Raw genomic sequence first — 20,886 nt, forward strand, 5'->3', positions numbered from 1 at the left:
ACCATTCCCCATCATGGCATGAAGGCTGTATATACATCCATCAAAAAGCTGTGGGGAAAGAAAAACAATGATTAATCAAATAAACTCAAACCAGGGATTAATGTGATAGTCACACAGTAACAGCAAATCCTTATAAAAGGGAACAAAAAAATAAGGCAATAGTTTGATTGCATTTCAGTCTATAGGAAAATTGTCCCTATTCCAAAATCAAGCAGCCCACTCTCCTGCCAGCACCTTCTTCCCTAGCCTACACTGCCATTTAAAAGGATCTACAATTTTGCAATCTGCGTAACCATACCATCAAGGAGCAAATGTGTGACACTATGGGGCCCATTTACTTACTCACGAACCGGCCGAATGCGTCCGATTGCGTTTTTTTGGAATGATCGGTATTTGGCGATTTTTTCGGAAAATTGTCGCAACTTTTTCGTTACCAATACGATTTGCGCAAAAAAACACGAGTTTTTGTAGCCGTTACGATGCGCTCGTATTTTGTCGCGACTTTTTCGTAGCCTTCGTGCCGAGTACGAAAGATTCGGATTCATTCAAGCTTCAGTATAGTGACTTTACTTGGGCCAGGTTGGAGCTGCAGGGTGCCATTAAGTCCTATGGGAGGCTTCCAAAATCATGCTAAGTCTGAAAGTTTCGCCCGCGGCTTGCGAGCGCTCAATACGAAAAAGTCGCGACAAGATACGAGCGCATCGTAATGGCTACGAAAAACTCGCGTTTTTTCGCGCAAATCGTATTGGTAACGAAAAAGTCGTGACAATTTCCAAAAAACTCGTAAAGGCGCCGAAAAAATTGCAAAAAATACGAAAAAGTCGCAAAATGTTCGTTTTCCAATCGGATTTTTCCAATTCAGATTCGAATTCGTGTCTTAGTAAATGTGCCCCTATGAATGACACACTAAGGGCTGTACCATAAGTGGGACAGGGGGCTTAGGTGACTTGCATGATCCCAAGCAGACAGTGACTGCATCCAGGAGCCGCCTCAGGCGGCGATATGTCCAGAATCGCCCCGCCCCTGGTATTTAGCTCCCTCAACAATTAGAGAGATTTTAACTCTTTTATAGTCACTGATTGCTCTGGGCAGTATATACAGCACTACATTTATTCCTCAGTGCTGTACAACAGTCTGGTGTACATTCCCTGCACTGTTACACACTGGAATTAAAATAATTTTTTACCATTTGAGTTACACCATATGCTAAGAGATACGTAAAAAATATATACCTAAAAGTTAAAAAGCAGATTTGGTGATTGTATAAGTATTCACCCTGTAACAATGCTAGGTAGAACCACCTTTGGCTGCTATTACAGTTGCCAGTACATACGAGGTTTAGAGAATTATAACAAGTCTATTAGGCAGGGTTGAAACTGACTTATGTGGAGTGAGAGAGTCCGCAATATGCTCTGTCCTATCTGAGCTGAAGCTCCATTTAGTCAGTTCATCAATTCCTGCTCTGCTACAGCTATCTCAGTCACCTGTAAATAAAGTGATTGTGAAGTGGGAATGTCTAGAAGCACCAACACTTCATTCACAAAGCGGTAGGCAACCTTATCTCATAGAAGGGCCCTACCAAGTGCTTTAGCGAGTAGTGTGCTGTCTCTGGTACATAGGTCTAAAGAACTAAAGAAAGACACATGTCGATCAAGTGCAACCGTTTGTATCCATATCAAAGACTGTAACTGCTAGTTGATCCAGAGGATCTTGACTCCAAGAAGGCAATGGACCAGTCCCTGAATTAACATTGTACTAAAAACGATTTTTTTTTTTAGTAACTTTTTAGTTTTTAGTATTTTTTTAAAAAGCCAAACCCTTATCGAAGCTATCTAATGTATCTACCTGTACAACCATTTCAGGGAGAGAATTCCCCCACAAGAATTACTTACCATGTAAATAATATACGGGTTCCCGTGGGTTAGCACACACACAAGTCCAACATCACCCTGCACAATGCTGGAGTGGGCTACAGTTCCAGACTCTGGAGCATCCTGTACATTAAATAAAATACCAACAGTTCCCAACAGTGACCCAGCAATACTCTCACAAGGCAGTGATCACAGGCAAATAAACCCAATTAGCAACCAAACTATAATAGAAACTCACAAAGCAACCAGCAACCCAAGAAATGACCCAAACCTTGCTAGTAAATCAAACACTGAGCTAACGAAACAAGCCCGTGTTACTGCAGTTGAAAACCAAGATGTACTTTATAGAAAAATGGTTAAACTTTAAAGGTAGTATTAATTTATGAACAAAACAAGGAAAAAACTATCCAGAGCAAAAAGATTGAAAACAAATCTATACATCCTCTAAACAAGCTCAGTGGGTATCAGATACCAAGAAAGCAACTAAAACTGTTAGCCCTATAATATAGAACCACTGTAGAACTAAAACAAAGACAACTGATGACAGAACATATGGGCTCTAGATGTGGGGAAAAGCAGGGCAATTACAAACGGATCCAATGTTTACCCCTTTTTTATGTAAACTCCTCTTATCTGTGTCTGTTCAACTGTCCAAACTAATTGCACTTTTCTTTCCACTTTTCTAGAAATGATTGAATGTGATGATAATGATGCAGCTTGTATACGAGCTAACTATAACACTTTTTTTGTAACCGTTACAGTAAAAGCTCAAAAATAAAACAAAGTTCAGGTTTGAATATTTCCATTAAGCAGACCTATAGGAAAGAAAAAAAAATATATATATATACACATATACTGGTAAGGGCTATCTGTAGGAGATAGTAGAGCAGATACTGGGTATGGGTATGGCAATTTAAGGAAGGGGGGAACCAGGGAAGGAACAGTAAAGGTGGCCATACACGAGCAGATCCACCTACGGGTGGGCGATATCGGGGAGCATTTAGGTAAAAAAAAAAAATAATCCAATCGTTTGACCCTGGGGCCAAACGATCGGATTATGTGGGCGGCAATGGGGCAGTCGGATCGGGGACCGCATCAACGAGCTGATGCGGTCCCCGATCCGACCGGATTTTCTAACCTGCCCGATCAAGATCTGGCCAATTTCAGGCCAGATATCGGTCGGCCAGGCCGCTCTGCTCTCCCCATACACGGGCCGATTAGCTGCCGAATCGGTCCAAGGCACCGATATCGGCAGCTATAGTCGGCCCGTGTATGGGGACCTTAAGAGTCAAAAGGGTGTTTGGGCAGATAAGGTAGAGGAGATGGGGAGAGTAAAGGTTGTGATGACAAACAGGTTGTGAGCAGAAGAGATAAGGAGAACAACAGAGTGAAGGATAACAGATTAGAAAATGAAGGAAAAAGAACAGAAAGATTCTGCAAAAAAGAGTTGGGAAGAGAGAAGGGGGTGGAGAGCTTGCAAATCTTCCCTCTTTACTCCTTAACACATCACTATGTACCAGTTTATAATAGCAACCCTTAACTAACAAATAGAAGGACTATCAGCTTCACATCTCTGTTGGATGAGTACACTGGCAGCTGAAGGTATGAACAGTTGAAGCATAAAGTCCGACATCCATTCTTCCTACAGACATCTAAATCAAGAGAGAATTTGGAAATTCCAATATGTTTTCATTGAACATCAGCATAGAGTGACTGCACTGACCACACTCACATATACACTGCAGTATTAATAACCCCTACTGCTCACATTGCGCAGTGTAAAAAACAACACTTGTGTACTGCACTGATAGCCCTGCATATACACCTGCATACACTGTAATCAAAACTGCTACACATACTGCATACATTGCATATATTCTGCTGAGTGTACCTACATGTACATGGCCATTTACTGAAATGACAACCTCTGTATATAAACCTACTCTAAGCAAAGCAGCATGATTTGTACAGGTATCAGACCCCTTATCCGGAAAACCATTATCCAGAAAGTTCTGAATTACAGAAAGACCATAACAAGTATATATGTACCACCAACCTTTCAGCTCCAGGCAATGCAGCAGGTAAGGCAAGAAGCTACAGGATTCCCAGCAGCCCCACTAGCAGCCTGATAGGCAATCCCACACCCTGATGGACACTATACTGTTACTTTGGGCCTCACCGACATCTGAAAGTGGAAAAATCTATCCACATGGGCCTATTCCTGCCAATCCACTAAGTATAAACACACTAACCAGAATCAACTTAGCCTTAGCTATATCTCACTTACATAGACTAGTGGACCAAATACTATATGGTCTGGTCTGCCCATACAGTTCCTCCTTAAGATAAATAGAATACCAGCAGGACGATCCCAAATTGGAGCCTTAGTTCACCGTGGCTATCCGAGGCGGGCTCTAAGGAGCCTCAATGGACTTCTGGGACACTAATAAAAACACTGCAAGCCCTGACGTAGTCTGGGACGATTGTAAGGCTACAATTACGGGGACATTACTTGGTGCTATAGCTGGAGCGAGAAGAGCGGCCAATCAAAAAGGGAATGATGTCCAGTGATTTCATTCAGAGGCAGACCCCCACACTGCCTAATCCACTCAGGAAACAGTACAATAACTACAGCCTAAGCGGGATGAGCTTGGCAGGGGACAGGTAGACACCGAGCTGTTAAAATATGAGTGCTTGCCAAAGCCTAGCAGCCCTTCTCCATATAAAATAGCCATAACCATGAGAGACACCCCTCCTCCACGTTAGCGGCTGGAGGGGACTCCATACTTCTGGATCCACACTTAGACTGCTCGGCCAGACACTCCAGTATTCCTTCTAGACGTCTGACATGATGTAGAGAACTGCCACACTGAAAAGGACTATACATTCTATTTACACAGACTTACAAATACTTATTGGAGAATAGATTATATTTTTATTTCCCATAATTCATTACATCAAGTCGTAAGCAGACTCTCACTAGAATGTAGTTGGACCACTGGATGTAGCAGTTTCTATAAAATTGTATGAAAATTCTAAAAAAAAACAAAACACCTCAAAGCTTCCACTTTAAAGAAATTTTTCTGCATTTTTGTGGGGTAAAAACACACAAAACAATACACTGACCCACCCAAAATCATATATTTTTGAGCTGTAGTGACACGTACTTATGCGTAACTTATGCATAACATTCATGAATCACATTGTGAATATATATATTTATAGCTCCAACCCTGGAAGTCTAAAGTTTACTGTTCTCGAGCATATTTAACATATAAAAAAGCTGAGACAGAGAGAAACGTTCTGGGATTACCCTTTAATTCACTGGCCATTTACCTTACTGGGATAAATGTATATGTGCCCCATCCATAGTACTAGTGCCCATATCAGCCTGGGATTTATTATGTTGCTTTGAAAAACTGTAGGGGTACAACACTCAAACTCTCTACACTTCTTCACCCTATAGCGGAGCAGGCTGCTTGTGCTTTTCTAAGGGATCCCGGCCTCCGTCTTTTTGTGGTGCCGCTCTGAACACCCCAATATTTCCATTGACTTTGACAGGAAAGATTTTTAAACTGCTGCCACACTTACAGCTCTGAAGCTACACTCCCCAAACTTGAATAACATAATCAAGGGGTCACCCAAAATGAAACAGCGACATTTGTTGGACAACTCAAAGTGGAAGGGGCCAACAGCGGCCAATCCAATTTCACCCATTGACTTTAATGGAGACGTTTAAACTGCTGCCAAACTTAGAGCTCTGGAGCCAAACCCACCAAACTTGAATCACATAGTCAAGGGGGAAACCCAAATGAAAAGGCAATTTTTCTTGGGTGCCCAAAAGTGTACGGATCTACCAACAGCCAATCAGATTTAATTCACTGAATTTCATTGTTTAACCTTTAAAATACTCCCATTCTCACACTATTTATGCCAGAGACAAATGAAGCAGCATTTGTTTATCCCTTTCTGGTCGCTGGTACTGATGATTGAAGCAAAAATAATCTAGCGAAATGTTTTTACCCAGGTCTAACAATCATGTTGTTTCTGTTACATTGTTTCACATTGTTTCACGACATGTGACTTCACCCCTAGAAATGTGACAGTTGGGTTTGTCCGTTGGTTGACTTTGTGGTGAGAGGTAAGTCTGAATACCCTCTCAGAGATTTTTTGCCAAATAACCCTTATTTTAGCTAAAAAAAGATGGGAAATAGTTGGGTGATGCCCCCCTAGACTAGCGGATGTTGCTCCTCTCACAGGTTTTAGTGAATTTGGAGAATTTTAGAGATGACATTAATCTTAGCGCTGGTTGGGAGACACAGACCCGGGATTTGGCAGTTGGCAGGGCTGCAGCAAATATATACTTTTTTTTTTGACTGGGGACCCCATAAACATTTGGAGGCCATACAATTCATACATTTTTCCTCCCAGTATTGACAGGCTCCTTAGAGTTTTGGCCCTTTGCCGCGGGTACCTGCCCTGCTTTCATGTACCAACCTTAACATTTAACTGAATTTAACTCAATACATTTCAATACATTTTTCTTTTACAGAATAAATTTATTAGTAAAAGTCTCATGTACTTTGCCTTCAAGCACCCCGACTGTGGGGGGTTTAATTACTACTCTTTACAGTTACCCATTAATACAGCCCTCTGGCCTAGTTGCCCCTAAAGCACTTACTGCCCATATTTCACATTCCCTGCATTAAATGTATCCTATGATGGGGTGGGGGGGGCTATTACCAACACCGGCACCAATCAGATTTATGCCTTCATAGTTCTACCTACAGCTGGCAGGGCAAAGCTTATCACTGCTTGGTTGCTATGGGTTGCTGCCAGGTGCAATCTTGCCCAGGGTTGATACATGAGCCAAACTGTATTTCTCCCTTTACAGACACAGGGCCTGATTTACTATTTCTAACTATTGGAGGGGTTAAATCTAAATCACTTGTCCTAAAATAGTGGTGATGCCCCTTAGAGGACCGGTCAAAGCTGATTGCCATATTCAGTAGCGCAGTACAACTGGGAGGGATACAGAAAGGGAACCCTAGTATATACTGCTATAAATGGCAGAGAGGATCAAAAGAGCTCACAGTCTCTTCTCTCTCCTGAAATAGAGCGATTTGAGAGACTTCCAGTGATTTGCAGCGACTCCTACCATCCTTGCGATATAGAAGAAGATACAGAAGAAGACACACAAAAGTCTTTTTAAAGACTACAACTTTTCTCAACAGCACAAGAACAAGAAGAACCTGCCGGACCCATTGTGGTTCACCTGGTAAGGAACCAGCATTTTTCCCTCTGCAATATGTATTACATAGTAGATGAGGTTAAAAAGAGGCTCATCCATGCAGTTCTACCCCTAACTCTGATCTTTACTGTGTTTATTTGGGGTCTTTAAATTTGACATCTTTAGATTAACTCTAACCTTACCAAATCTCTATTTTATATGACAGAGGCAGCAGAGATGGGCATGAGTGCCAGCAGCCTGCAGTACTACGAGTACCGCTATGGGAAGGTAAGCGCCCCTAGTGCTAATACACATTGCTGTGGTATGTGGGCTAAGCAATTCTCACTCTCATTATTATTAATTACTGAGGATTAAAGAAAACCTGCTGGAGACCTTAATGTCTTCTGGTTTCCTGCATTTCTCTAGATCTCATGGTGGATCCCCCCTGATCGGGACATCTTCGAGATCAGGGATTTTGAAGATCCACGGGCGGGCCCCTATTTGGAGTGCATTAGGGACCAGATAAGAGGAGACATCAGGATGGCACTCTATGATCTGTGGATGGCCAGAGATTGTGTGAAGATCACAAAGTGGTGGCAATTTCGCCTGAAGGCCGACTTCCGAGGGGACTACAGGTACATCAAAGCCCACCTAAAAGGCCTCTACAAAGACCTAGAGGCTATCAACAAGGCCATCCTGGCGCGGAACAGCGAGAGATATTAAGGTGCAGTATAGAATCCATCCTTCTTTCCCTTTCTTCTTTCTATGTTGTTTGCTGAAATGGAAATATTCCCTAAATGATGGCTATTTTGTAATGGAAAGGGGCTGATGGATTGAAATTGCAATTTTTGGATTTTGTGCAATGTGTGAATCCCATGTAAGATGCCATAGAAATTAAAGAAAACTCAGAAGTCACTATTGTGAAAATTGCTCAAAAATGCCTGGAAACTTGATTTGCAACTTTCCTCACAATTATAGAAAGTTGTGGGGAAAAAACCCACTTGTTCAGTGTTTTAATTTTGCTTCAGCGCCCGATTTGATATTAATGTGCCCCTAAGTGCAATAGGGTTTCTCCAGGGATATCGCTTGCTAAGGTATAAATCAGTTCTTTTGTTTGATTTTTGCAGGTGGCCCTCAGAACTAAAAGGCAAAAGGTAAGATCCGCTCATATCCACCTTCTCTCCTATCAACCGCAATTCCACCAGCGGTGCCTGCACTCCCATCCACCGTAATTCCACCAGCGGTGCTCCCCCTTTCATCTAAAATATGGTTCATACACAAGAGCACCTTAAGGTGCTTGGTAAAAACTGCATTCCCTTTCCCTCCATCCCTCAGACTGCAGGAGCCGGGGTCTGCAGGCTGCCTGGGGCCCAATGGAATGGTGTGTATGCTACCATATTCCCTTGTTTCCCTCACCCTGCTTCCCTTGATTATGGCAAGCAGGGTGAAGGCATTGATTCTGGGAGCAAATCCGATTGCCGTTAAGGAGTCAGGAAGGAATTTTTCCCTCTAATGAAGCAGATTGGCTCAAAGCTTCTCAGAGGTTTTTTTTGCCTTCCTCAGAATCAATGAAAAACACAATTTATTATTTGTATTATTAATAAAACTGTGATTTTCACAGATGAACCATCAAGCCGTGTGTGTCTTTATTCTGGGTATTGGGCTCATTTGGAAGGGGAAACACATAGAGGGGGAGAGTCTGTGAGAATGGAACAAATCAGCAATGTAGAGACACGGAAAAGGGTAAAATGCAGAACACAATATTCATTGGGCAGATGTGAAGGTGCCTGTGGGTACAAAACCTGCTCCTGTAGGGTTACTATGCAGCCATATTCCCTGGATACACAGAATATTGCCAGGTGAGCAGTAAAGCACAGAACCCACCCATGTTATGGAACCCCCATACTGAGGGGAAGGGAAATCCTTTTGATTTCCAACAAACAGGTAACTCTTTTGTATGTATCAAATCCATTCCCTTTTCAAAATATATGGATCCCTAGTCCTGCCGGTGCCATCTGAACCAGGTGAAACTGAATGAGGCACCGGGAAGCAGCAACGGGCAGAACCCCTGTGGCACCGCGCCGTATACAAGAGCAGAATAAAGACCTTCCTAGCATTGCTGGATACAAACACCAGCATGGCGTAACATTAACATTCCCATAAAGCTTTAAGCTACTGCCAGATGGGATTTATTGCCCGCTGTGTGTGGCACCCAGGCCCATGCGGATTGGCTGATACTTGGCCTGCGTTTATTATACACCGGCTGAGAATCAGCCCCCCCTGGCAATAGCTTCAATGAACAGCGATACAACCCAAACCCAACTCTTTCACTTTAATGTGCCAGCGTTGCCCCCCTGTCCAATCTCTGCCCCAAACTGACACACAATTCTGTTACCTTACTAACTCAGTTTTATAGAAGAGTAACACAATTACTGCTAGAAGTAAAGATACAGAGGAGAAAGGGTTAATACTGTGACACGCGTGTGTATCCCAGTTTGTTACATGCTATTATTCCCATCATTTAGTTATGAAGAATAGCCCCCAGTAATGTACAGAGGGGTAACAGCACAGAGTGGGGTCCGCTCTCTGCTTGCCAATAGCATGCCAGGAATCAGCACCACTGCCAGATATTTGCAGCAATGGAAACGATATTAAACCCCAACGCTGCTCATATTCAGACAAAATCGCCGGTGCTGCTACCTATGGGATTCCCATTACTAGCCGGGCAGAGCAGTTTATATACGGCAGTACAAGCAGACAAACAAGTGCCAGTGCCCTGGGCCGAGCATAGATGAAGCACACAACTAGCAGCTTCATTCTACTTATACTTTATTGTAGTTTGGGGCGTGTTTTGGGGAGACCTGCACCTTTTTCAAGCATCCTGGCAACACTAAAATAAAGTCTAAGCAAGCAGCATTCACCTGCTCTGTGTGTGCTCCTTCCCATTAATAATATGTACTATGTATATAAAACATTGCCTTAAGGTGGATGCAGGGTACTGGGAGTTGTAGCACCAAAGCCACTGGAGCTGCAGGACCATTCATGCGAGTTCCCCCAAGCACAGAAGGTTCCTGCACAGCAGCAGCGGAAGGTAACATAGGTTCAGCAGAACAAGATGGCGTCAGTAGGGCAAGATGTTACCAACCTGCGTACCCACCCCATGTACAGCTTTGTTTGGGTAGCGCCATTGTACCCTGTGCAGGAGCTGAAGTCAGGGTTTTACTGTACTACTAATATTTCTCTCCTATTCATTTTCCTTTCTCTCTTTCAAACCAAAATTGGGTTGCTAGGGAAAATTGGACCTAGCAACTAGCTGTCTGTTGAAACTCCAAGACACTCAGCTGAACAAAAAGCTAAATAAAAGGAAAGCTAGAAAATAAAGACTAACTGCAAACTGTTTTGGAATATAACTTTGTACATCACACTTAATGCTAATTTAAAGGTCAACTTCCCCCTTAATAACAGTGGAACAAATGTACAAGCGAAACCAAGAATGCCGCAGGGGTCATTTATAAGCGGAAGTGCGGCATAGAAAGTGCCATTTTAAGTAACCATGTTGTATTTTAGCCCAAACTCAGCATTTTTACCCCCCTACAATTCCACATGAGCCGGAGAGATGGTGATGCGCCTGACACTACAGCGGCCCAATGGCGCCACCATCTGGAGAAAGCAGGTATGCGCTCAAACTGAGGTGCAAGTCCCGCTAACGTGCCGGGCTAAAGGGAAGTGCTGTGCCCCTACAGGGTACGGTACCACTGGAACCAGGAGCCAATACTTATAGCTGATAGGAACGTGTCACTATTACTTTTATCAGTGTGAATCCCCTAAATATGAATGCCAGGGCGCTACTGGGCAGTTTGGTGCCAGTATGTACAGCATTACATAAGGATCCGGCCTACAGAGACTCCATCACAATAGTGCATACAATTTATCCCATAGGTCACTTTAGCTACAGCAAAATCAATGCACTTACTGCATTTTATGTGGAGTAAAGTTACAAAAATATCACCAATTTTACCCAAGAAAGCCATATATTTTTGGACACTACACGGGTGAATCTGAACGGGGTAACCATGTCTTTCTACTCCAAACTACTAAGTTGCAAAACTTTCTGTAAATTAGCATTTTGAAGCAGCACCTAAAAATCACATTACAGCTTACATTTTACATCATTTCTCCCTAAAAATGAATGGCAGCGCCACGGGACCCTGAACAGTTTAATGCCTAATGTGCATAGGATTACAACTATACTCACTATCCCACAGTTACACTCTGTACCGCTGATACCATCTTTCCTATACTCACTATCCCACAGTTACACTCTGTACCCCTGATACCATCTTGCCTTACTATACTCACTATCCCACAGTTACACTCTGTACCCCTGATACAATCTTGCCTTACTATACTCACTATCCCACAGTTACACTCTGTACCCCTGACACCATCTTGCCTTACTATACTCACTATCCCACAGTTAAACTCTGTACCGCTGATACCATCTTGCCTTACTATACTCACTATCCCACAGTTACACTCTGCACCGCTGATACCATCTTGCCTTACTATACTCACTATCCCAGGGGTCCCCAACCGCCGGGCCGCGGACGGCATGGCAGTGTGCCGCAACGCCCCCTCCCCCCCCAGCGCGTCGCATGTATTATGCGCCACGCCCCGCCCCCCTCGGTCCGTGTAAAAGATTTTGTGCCTCCTACCGGGCCGCGGGGCTAAAAAGGTTGGGAACCCCTGCACTATCCCACAGTTACACTCTGTACCCCTGATACCATTTTGCCTTACTATACTCACTATCCCACAGTTACACTCTGTACCCCTGATACCATCTTGCCTTACTATACTCACTATCCCACAGTTACACTCTGTACCCCTGATACCATCTTGCCTTACTATACTCACTATCCCACAGTTACACTCTGTACCCCTAAGACCATCTTGCCTTACTATACTCACTATCCCACAGTTACACTCTGTACCCCTGATACCATCTTGCCTTACTATACTCACTATCCCACAGTTACACTCTGTACCCCTGAGACCATCTTGCCTTACTATACTCACTATCCCACAGTTACACTCTGTACCGCTAAGACCATCTTGCCTTACTATACTCACTATCCCACAGTTACACTCTGTACCCCTGATACCATCTTGCCTTACTATACTCACTATCCCAGTTACACTCTGTACCGCTAAGACCATCTTGCCTTACTATACTCACTATCCCACAGTTACACTCTGTACCCCTGAGACCATCTTGCCTTACTATACTCACTATCCCAGAGTTATACTCTGTACCCCCCCTGTAAGGGGAAGTTTAAAAGAAAAGATTTAAAAATACTCAGTGGGGGGGGGGGGGGGTGCTCCTATGCCTCATTCTGCTAAAGGTGACTGACCAATTGTGTAACGGAGAAATTAACACTTCTGGGGGGCTAATAAAAATGGGTAGGTGAGGTAAAGGTAGGGTGAGGTAAAACTTGGTGGTGTTGCTGACAGAGGGCGTTAGTTGAAAAATGAATAGGTTAAAATCTGTGCAAGGAATTGAGTGGGTTCTGCGGCAGGACTTAATTGGTTAATATGTACCTAATGGGGCTAAAAAACATACAGGGAGCCATAGATACAGATAAGAGGGCAACCAACCTACTATATAAGTATCTACTGTACTGTAATGATTGGAAGGAAGTAGAATATTGATTTGCTCCAAAGGCCACAATGCAACAGCATGGCTAAAGCCCCTTCAGCAGTTCCGTATTATAATAATTCTTATTCTCTATTGCCGAACAGTCCCTCACTCTGCTATGCTGTAACTATGCTAACTGTTCAGCAATAGCGACTAAGGATAATGAGAATACGGAGCTGCTGAAGCACAGATGGGTTAGTGAGCTCTAATCTTATCAAGGGGTTAATAGTGCCATGTCTGGGGGCAGAGGCAAAAGAGGCTTTGTAAATGTGTAGCAGGAAATGATAAACTATTAATGGGTTAGGGCACCGGCACACAGGGCATTTTCTTACGATAAACTTAGATACCGCGGGCGAAGAAACGTCCCTAGTTCCCCTCTCACAGGCAATAATGGAAATCGCCGGTGGGGAATCTTTGGGCGACTTGAGAAACCGGAAGCACCGCGTACGTTTCCCCCCAGTGATTTACATTATTGCCAATGGGAAAGCATTTTCAGGAGAGCAGTTGCCGGCGGTAGCGCAGATTTACTGCGGGCGACTAATCTCCTAGTGTGCCATCATCCTTACCAGGGAGTTGGTAGGGGACAGAGGAAGAGGGGGCTGAAGAGAGACAGCAGGGAGCAAACACACTGCTAAGGGTTAATATAGAGGGATTTCTCTCCATACTCACCCCCTGCAGCTCCTCTCTGATCCTCCTTCTCTCCTGCTCATGGTATGTGCCCCCACCTGTATAGTCTGGCCAGAAATGGGCCCCTACCCTGATGTACCGCTCCATTAACTCCACACATGCTGGAAAGATCCTCAGAAAATGTGCAATAAACATTCCAGTAACTCCACACCTGCCAAAATGTTGCTGGAAAATAGGAAATAAATAGTCTATTAACTTCTCACATGCCGGTACGATCCTTGGAAAATGGGGAATAAGCATTCCATTAACTCCAGAAATGCCTTGAAGATTGGAAAATGGGAAATGAACACTTTGTTGACACCACACAAAATACACTAATTATACACACAGTGAGAAGCAGTGAGAACCATAGCTTCAAATCCATTAAATACACTGATCTCTGAAACCCCAGACCCCTTACCCTTCCAAAAAGCAGGTCTCCTGTAGGCTGCCTTATGTTGTACCTGAAGATCTCAGCATGATAGAGTTCAGAAAGGGCTCAGAAATCTTTTGTTGCCAAATGTTCTCAGTAGCTCCACCTTGTGGTAGGCAGGAGAATAGCACACAAGCAGGAGAAACCCCTATAGCTCTTATGAGACTTGGGCCCTATTGGCTATTGGTGCCTAAACACGATATAACAACTAAAAAAAAATATATATTAGTTGGTCCAAGAATAAAAATGGAAATGGTAGAGTGAATTATTTGCAATGTAAAAAGTGTAATTCAGAAATAAAGTACCCCATACCTATCAAGTCGGAATCCTTTTAGTAGTATAAATGAGGTGCCAACTAGTGATGAGTGAATATGTCCTGTATCACCAAAAATTAGCAAACCGGTAATTGTTGACATGCAGACGTGATGTATTTTTACGCAGGCAACTTTTTTCCTACAACACAACAGGGTTGATTCACAAAAGTGCGATAAGTTTTATCGTACGTTTTTTTTGTGTTAAAACAGACGCGAAAATTAGCGCGCGATTCACTACAGTATTAATTAGCGCGCTGAAAAGAATACTAACGCATAATTCACAAACACTTAGACGTGCTAAATAGCGCATTAGGCTATGCGAAAAATAACACCTACTTGAGGCAGGCTATAATTATAGAAAAGTGCAGTAAATGAGCTTTTGGCAATAAAATATGGACTTTGCAGTGCTATTTATTCAAGTCTGTGTTTCCCCTAGAGTGACGCAGCCGCCAGTTTGCAGGGAAATGGGCATTTTTAATACAGTAATTTTACGAAAGTATTGGCATGTATGGCTAACATGGTGTGCGTTTATTAGCACGACTATTTATATGCGGCTACAAATGATGAAATGTTTCGCCAGGCATGGATTCGCGGCAAATTTTTGGATGTGCGGCGACTTTTTTCATGCGTTTCGCAAAACAATCCGCCAATGGCAAAAGTATTAAAAAATTTGCCGCAGAAAAATTCGCTGCACGTCCAAAAATTATCGCAGGCGTCAAAAAATAATAGTCGCGGGCAACAAATTTTTTGGCTGCACAACATTTTTGCCGTTTTGGGAGTTTTTCGCTAAGATTCGCTCATCACTAGCGGCTACTATTTATAAGCAGCTACTAATTATATGCTACCATTTATATGCACTATTTATATGCTAACATTTATATGCTACTATTTATATGCACTATTTATATGCTACCATTTATATGCTGCCATTTTTAGGCTACCATTTATATGCTACTATTTATATGCACTATTTATATGCTAGCATTTATATGCACTATTTATATGCTACTATTTATATGCACTATTTATATGCTACCATTTATATGCTACCATTTATATGCTACTATTTATATGCACTATTTAAATGCTACCATTTATATGCACTATTTATATGCTACCATTTATATGCTACCATTTATATGCTACCATGTATATGTGGTGACAATTTATATGCGGCGACTATATGCGGGCGTTAATTAGCGCATGTACCGTCAAATACCGAACGAAAATAGTCTTCGGGAGTTAAATAACGCATGCAATATTGCGCGTAAATTAGCGCAATAAAATTTTTACCACATGCTATAAATACTTTATACTTTAGTGAATCAGCCCTAACGTTTTTTATTGCACACAACTCTTTTCATTTGTTGTGCAACTTATTTTTTCTCACTCAAAAAACATTTAATCCTTTTACTTCTAACGACACGCGCCGTATGTTGTTTGGCAGATAAAGATTCTCTCTGGAGAGGTGCTGCAAAGGGTTTCTAGCGATGACAGCCCCCTGGGCAACGAGCCAGGGGGGCTGTCATGTCGGCCCTGCGACATGATCGTCGCACTATTTCATCGCGTCTGCTGCTTGGTTCCACTTCCTTCTTCCCCCCAGCACTGGCCCACTGACTTCCTGCACATGGAGGACCAGGACTGTAGCACCGAGAACCAGGCACGCTTCAGGACAGGAAAGGGTGATTTTTTTACACACATTTATACACACTTACATACATTTACACACACATACAGCACACAATTTAGATATTCAGATATTCTGACCACTAATTACGCTGCCATGTGACTTATTTTGTTGTTTCCCTGATTTGCACAATTATTGTTGTTCTGTTGCATTTTTTATCCCTGTATTAGTGTTCCTGGTCTGTTTTTAGCATAGCTTTGCCGTGTGTAACTTTGGTGTAGAAAAATAACTTTACCTATTTTCAGTTCATCAGAATGTGTACTTTCCAAAAATATATGGTTTTCTGGGGGTCTGTGTATAGTTAGGGGGGTTACGGCACATAATACGCTGACAGGGGGCTCTGTGTGCACAAGCTGGGTTGGCAGACGAGAAATCCATATGCACAAAAATACAACTGATTTGGAAAGTCCCATGTCTCCTGAACGTGCCAATACCAAATACCAAAAAGAAATGAAACGAACAACAGTGCAAGTGTAAAACTGTAATAAAATCACAAAAATGAAAGACAATTGGGCAAATCAATGAAATAACAAAATGAATAATTTCCCAGCGTGGTTAGTGGTCAGAATACGTGCCTGGCAGGAAGACCCTCAGGTGCCTATATGGGGAATTAAATAACATTCTGTTAAATATGGCGGCAGAACTAAAGGGCAGAACATTTCTCTGCAGGGATCGGCGCAGGCACAGGACAGCCGGACCCTCGGCATCTAAACCAATTGGTGTGGCTAAGTAATAATACAGCACAATGTAATGTAAAGGGTAGGTTCACCTTCAAAGCAGAACAAAAGCTACTCCATCTTTAAGTTAACTTTTAGTGGGTCATAAAATCTTCTGTTCTCATCAAGTTTTAGAGCAAAACAACACGGGAGCAGGGTCTGGGGGCCTCGGCACAGGAGCGAGCGGAACCATGAGGGAGAGAATTTAAATCCATGTGGGCATAACGTCACAGCATTACATATTTAATATTATCCCCCTGTCCAATGGCTGTGCCAGTAATTCTGGTACCATCAAAGCTTTTTGTACCTTCAGATTTAGATTGTGCTGCTATTCATACAGTAGCGCCTCGACCACACACCTCCTGCACAATGTCAAATTGCACTGCCCCGGCATGGCCATGTACAGCTTTGTCTGCGTAGCGCGTTGTGACATTGTGCAGGAGTTGCGCGGCGTAGGCAGAACTGTATGAATTGCAGCACCAACTAAATCGGAAGGTACAAAAAGCTTTTATATCAGCAGAGTTGTGCAGCCGTTGGGCAGGAGGATACATCTCATTGGGTAACGCTGTGCTGATGTCCCTGCGTATTTACACTCGCTCCCTCCAGGTTTCAGTTTGGGGATTTTGGTGGTGTGTATTGGGCTCTCCTGAATAGCTGCGAATTGGGCACAAGCTACACGGGGCTGGTAAAAATGGGCCTGCAAAAATGAAAGGTGAGAGCTTAAGAGGCCAAAGGCAAGAGGAGAGGCACTAACATAGGGGGAGATAGAAAAAATAATACCAGCAAGAAATGGCCCGCTGACGCCCATATGCATAGGATTGCCAAAGTATCTGGCCTATAGCATCACAATAGTGCATACAAGTTGTCCCGCAGGGAACTACAGCTACTGCAAAATCAATACATTTACTGTATTTTATGTGGCGCAAAATGACAAAATATACATTTACCTTAGAAATCCGTCCAAAATGGGCACTTATGGGTAGTTATATCTTACAACTCAAACTTACATTTTACAGCACCCTGTCTCCCATATGTCATTAGGTAACAAGGATAAAAAAAGGAAATAAAAAAACAGCACATTTTTTGCTCGCCCAGTGAGATCAGCGGGCAGAAATGCAGTTAAAGGATGAGGGAACACGGAGTGTTTGTTCCACTGCTCTGTTTTTTTTTGCAGGCTAAGAAAGCGGATCCACACCCTTACGCACCTCTGTAAAACTGCATTGAGAAGTACAGAATCCTCCTCCCCCGAGCAGGGATCGGCCTGAAAACACCAAAGCAGGAGTTTTTGGGCAGATGCAGTTTTACTGAGGTGCAGAAATACGGAAGGGATTCTCACCCTACAGAAAAAACGCAGACTAAGAGCAGAGGAGCTAGCGCTCCGTGTACCTTCGGCCTACATTGTTTCACTGAGAATAAAATCTATTGTAATGAATTGGCCGTCTCAATACCCACCCATCTCTGTGCATTCAGTGCCAACACTCTACTGTATAGAGCCGCCGCAGTAAGAGAAGCGGTTGATATAAATACGTACCAGCTAGGCTCACTGCTCAGGAAAGATTTTGCCCCATTCTGATTTCGGCACATTTGCTGCAGGCAGTTGTTTATTCAGATGACGCGAGGGCCCCTCAGTGTCATACACAGAGCTTGATACGGCTGCCTGATGCACTTTTACTCAGTTGCCAAATACTGGGCTCTGTAGCTCCTTCCAAGTCATTGTTGGTCTCGGTGGTTTCTCTCGTTTTTTTTTGTTTCCATGATAAGAAGTCAGTGCTTTAAAGAAATAAAATTTCAGAAAACAACTTCAATGTAGGACTTGTGGGTCAGTAATGAAGAGAATAGGGCAGGGGTTTGAAGACTTGTGCAAGTTACTAGAACTAAATGACCTTAGCAACCAGTGAGCAGTTTGAATGAAAGGCTGGAATATGAATAGGAGAGGACCCGAATAGAAAAAGAAGTTAGGAAAAGTAACAATAACAATAAAACTTCAGCTTCACAGAGCAACCAGTTGTTGGACGCTGGGGTACGTGACCCCCATTTGAAAGCTGCAAAGAGAAGAAGAAAAAGACAAATAGAATATTAAAAAAAATGAATAATTAAGACCAATTGGAAAGTTGCTTAGAATAGGCCATTCTATAACATACTAGAAGATAACGTTAACTGAATGCAGTGCAAAAAAGTTGGGGAAGCACAGAGACCAGCTTACTCCCCATGAATACATTCTTCATTCCTGTCTTCAGCAGCACTGAGGTGGGGTGGGGGACTTTATGTAATTAGATGACATAATTACTCTTAGGAATGGGCCTAAGTACTGGGCTATTAACACATTTTTGAGAGTGAGTGCACACGTATTGATATCACGGGGTGGGAAGCGCAGCAGCAAGAGGGGGGTAGGCAGAGGTACCTGCTTAGCACCCCCCCCACACACACATAGTTGCGCCCTAGGCAGGTACCACTTCTGCCTACCCCTAGTTCCGGCCGAGATGACAAATAAAACATAGTAAATATAAATGCCAGTGGGGTGTGGCCAAGATGGCAAATAAAACATCCTAAATATGAATGCCAGCGGGGGTGTGGCCAAGATGGAAAATAAAACATAGTAAATATAAATGAAAACGCTACTAACAGGAACTCAAACATTTCCCAAAGCGCTGACCAGGCCGCAGACCAAGAAGACTATCCACCCTCCCTGCAAAGCATCGCGACTAAAACAATACCTGATCCTGAACTCGGAGATTCTCTTAGTGATTAAATGGATTTACCCATCAATGACCGCCCAACTTGAAACTGTTAAAGTGGACTCATCGCTTCAGCGTCAGGATTTTCAAATTCTCTGTGAACGCATGTCCAACGTAGCCCACAGACTGTCCATTGCTGCAGACATTGTATAAGTTTATCACTGACACATCATTTACACTTTTTTATTGAGGTATTATCTATATATTGGTGTGGGTTTAGTTAACACAACAGTACAGCAAAATGCACTCATTTATGTGGATAAAGAGACACAAATCTGTTTACCCCAGAAAGCCACATATGTTGGGAAAGTACCTGTACATATTCAGGGAAATACAAATGGGTAAACAACATGGTAGAATGCAATAAAACGAACCCAAGGAGAGCAGCAGCGAGAACCCAAGTTTCACTTGTTTCCCCAATTCGGTTTTACAGGCAACAAATATGCAGAGCTAAAAATGCAATAAAATGGTTAAAAACTGAATAACGCTAAAAATCCAATTAACATGAAATACAAAAGATACTGCATTAGTATTAGGGCAGTTTTTGAAGGCAAAATAACAACACAAAAGTAAAATAAATAAAAGCTAAACAATAGTAAAAGTGTGTGCATGTGGCAAATTGCACAGTGTGTGTGAGTATGTACAAGTGCTGTAAGTGTGTGACCCCCTCGACCCCCCAGAAATATATGTGTACGTGTGTGTCACTAACTTGTATACAGGCTGGAGAGGCAGGAGGGCTGCTGAAACCAGAGGAGGGCCGCCATGATGCAGAGAATTGCAGGGGGGGCAAAGGCTGAAGGAACAGGAAGGTCCCTGCTGCCCAACGGCCCACTCTTTCCCCCAAAGGGAACTGTGATTTGGTGGGTTCCCTCAGTGCAGCAACCACAGAGCAGGTAGCCATGCCCTCCCCACTCACTGCACAATCATGCTCACTCACACTCACACTCAGTCACACACTCACACACAGAAAGAAGCAGAATTAGCATCTCACCCTCCTGGAAGCAGCACCATTTTGTAGGATAATGTCTCACACACACAGCATCATGTGACCAGGGTAGGGCTCAGAAAAGATACAAAGTAAAAAGTATGGGGGGGGGGGGGGCTGGTGCCTGGCAGAGAGAGAGCTCCAATGTTATCAGGAGACAGAGGCACAGAATCAGCACTTACTGCTGTCATTACTGCTCTCCAGTTGGGCATTTGCCCCGTCCCTCTCCTGTTTATGTCCCTCTCCTGTTTATCTCCCTCAAACAGGGCAAAAGCCTCAGGTCCCCAAAATGGTGTTTAAAGTTCCTGCCACACAAGGCGCTTTCCTGGCTGGTGTATAAGCACAGGCTGAGAAACCGCCCCTCCACTTCTATCTGCTTCATGGCGCGTCTGTGCAGATTTTGGTGCAGTCAGTATCTGTGTTCCTGCCGAAATCCGCTCCATGTGTCAGATGTGGGTTCAGACACACCATAAAGCAGATCGTAGAAATTTTAGAACAAGATTTAGAGCTTGAAATACAAAAAAAAAAAATCAACTGATTTGGAAAGCCTCATG

At 43.1% G+C, this 20,886-nt stretch overlaps 1 long non-coding RNA gene across 3 annotated transcripts; it reads right to left on the bottom strand.

The window, feature by feature from the left end:
• Nucleotides 1-10: 10 nt before the first annotated feature.
• On the bottom strand, nt 11-20,378 carry LOC116407048. Of its 3 annotated transcripts, none has more exons than XR_004220025.1 (3): nt 19,372-19,659; nt 18,144-18,382; nt 11-48 (listed from the first exon to the last, which is right to left on the bottom strand). It is a non-coding gene; the product is annotated as an uncharacterized LOC116407048 (long non-coding RNA). The 3 variants fall into 3 exon arrangements; XR_004220024.1 differs by lacking the exons at nt 11-48; nt 19,372-19,659 and adding exons at nt 13,522-13,648; nt 20,339-20,378; XR_004220023.1 differs by lacking the exon at nt 11-48 and adding an exon at nt 13,522-13,648.
• Nucleotides 20,379-20,886: the final 508 nt, after the last annotated feature.

The sequence above is a fragment of the Xenopus tropicalis genome, chromosome 8 (genome assembly GCF_000004195.4).
Source record: "Xenopus tropicalis strain Nigerian chromosome 8, UCB_Xtro_10.0, whole genome shotgun sequence".
Lineage (NCBI taxonomy): Eukaryota > Metazoa > Chordata > Amphibia > Anura > Pipidae > Xenopus > Xenopus tropicalis.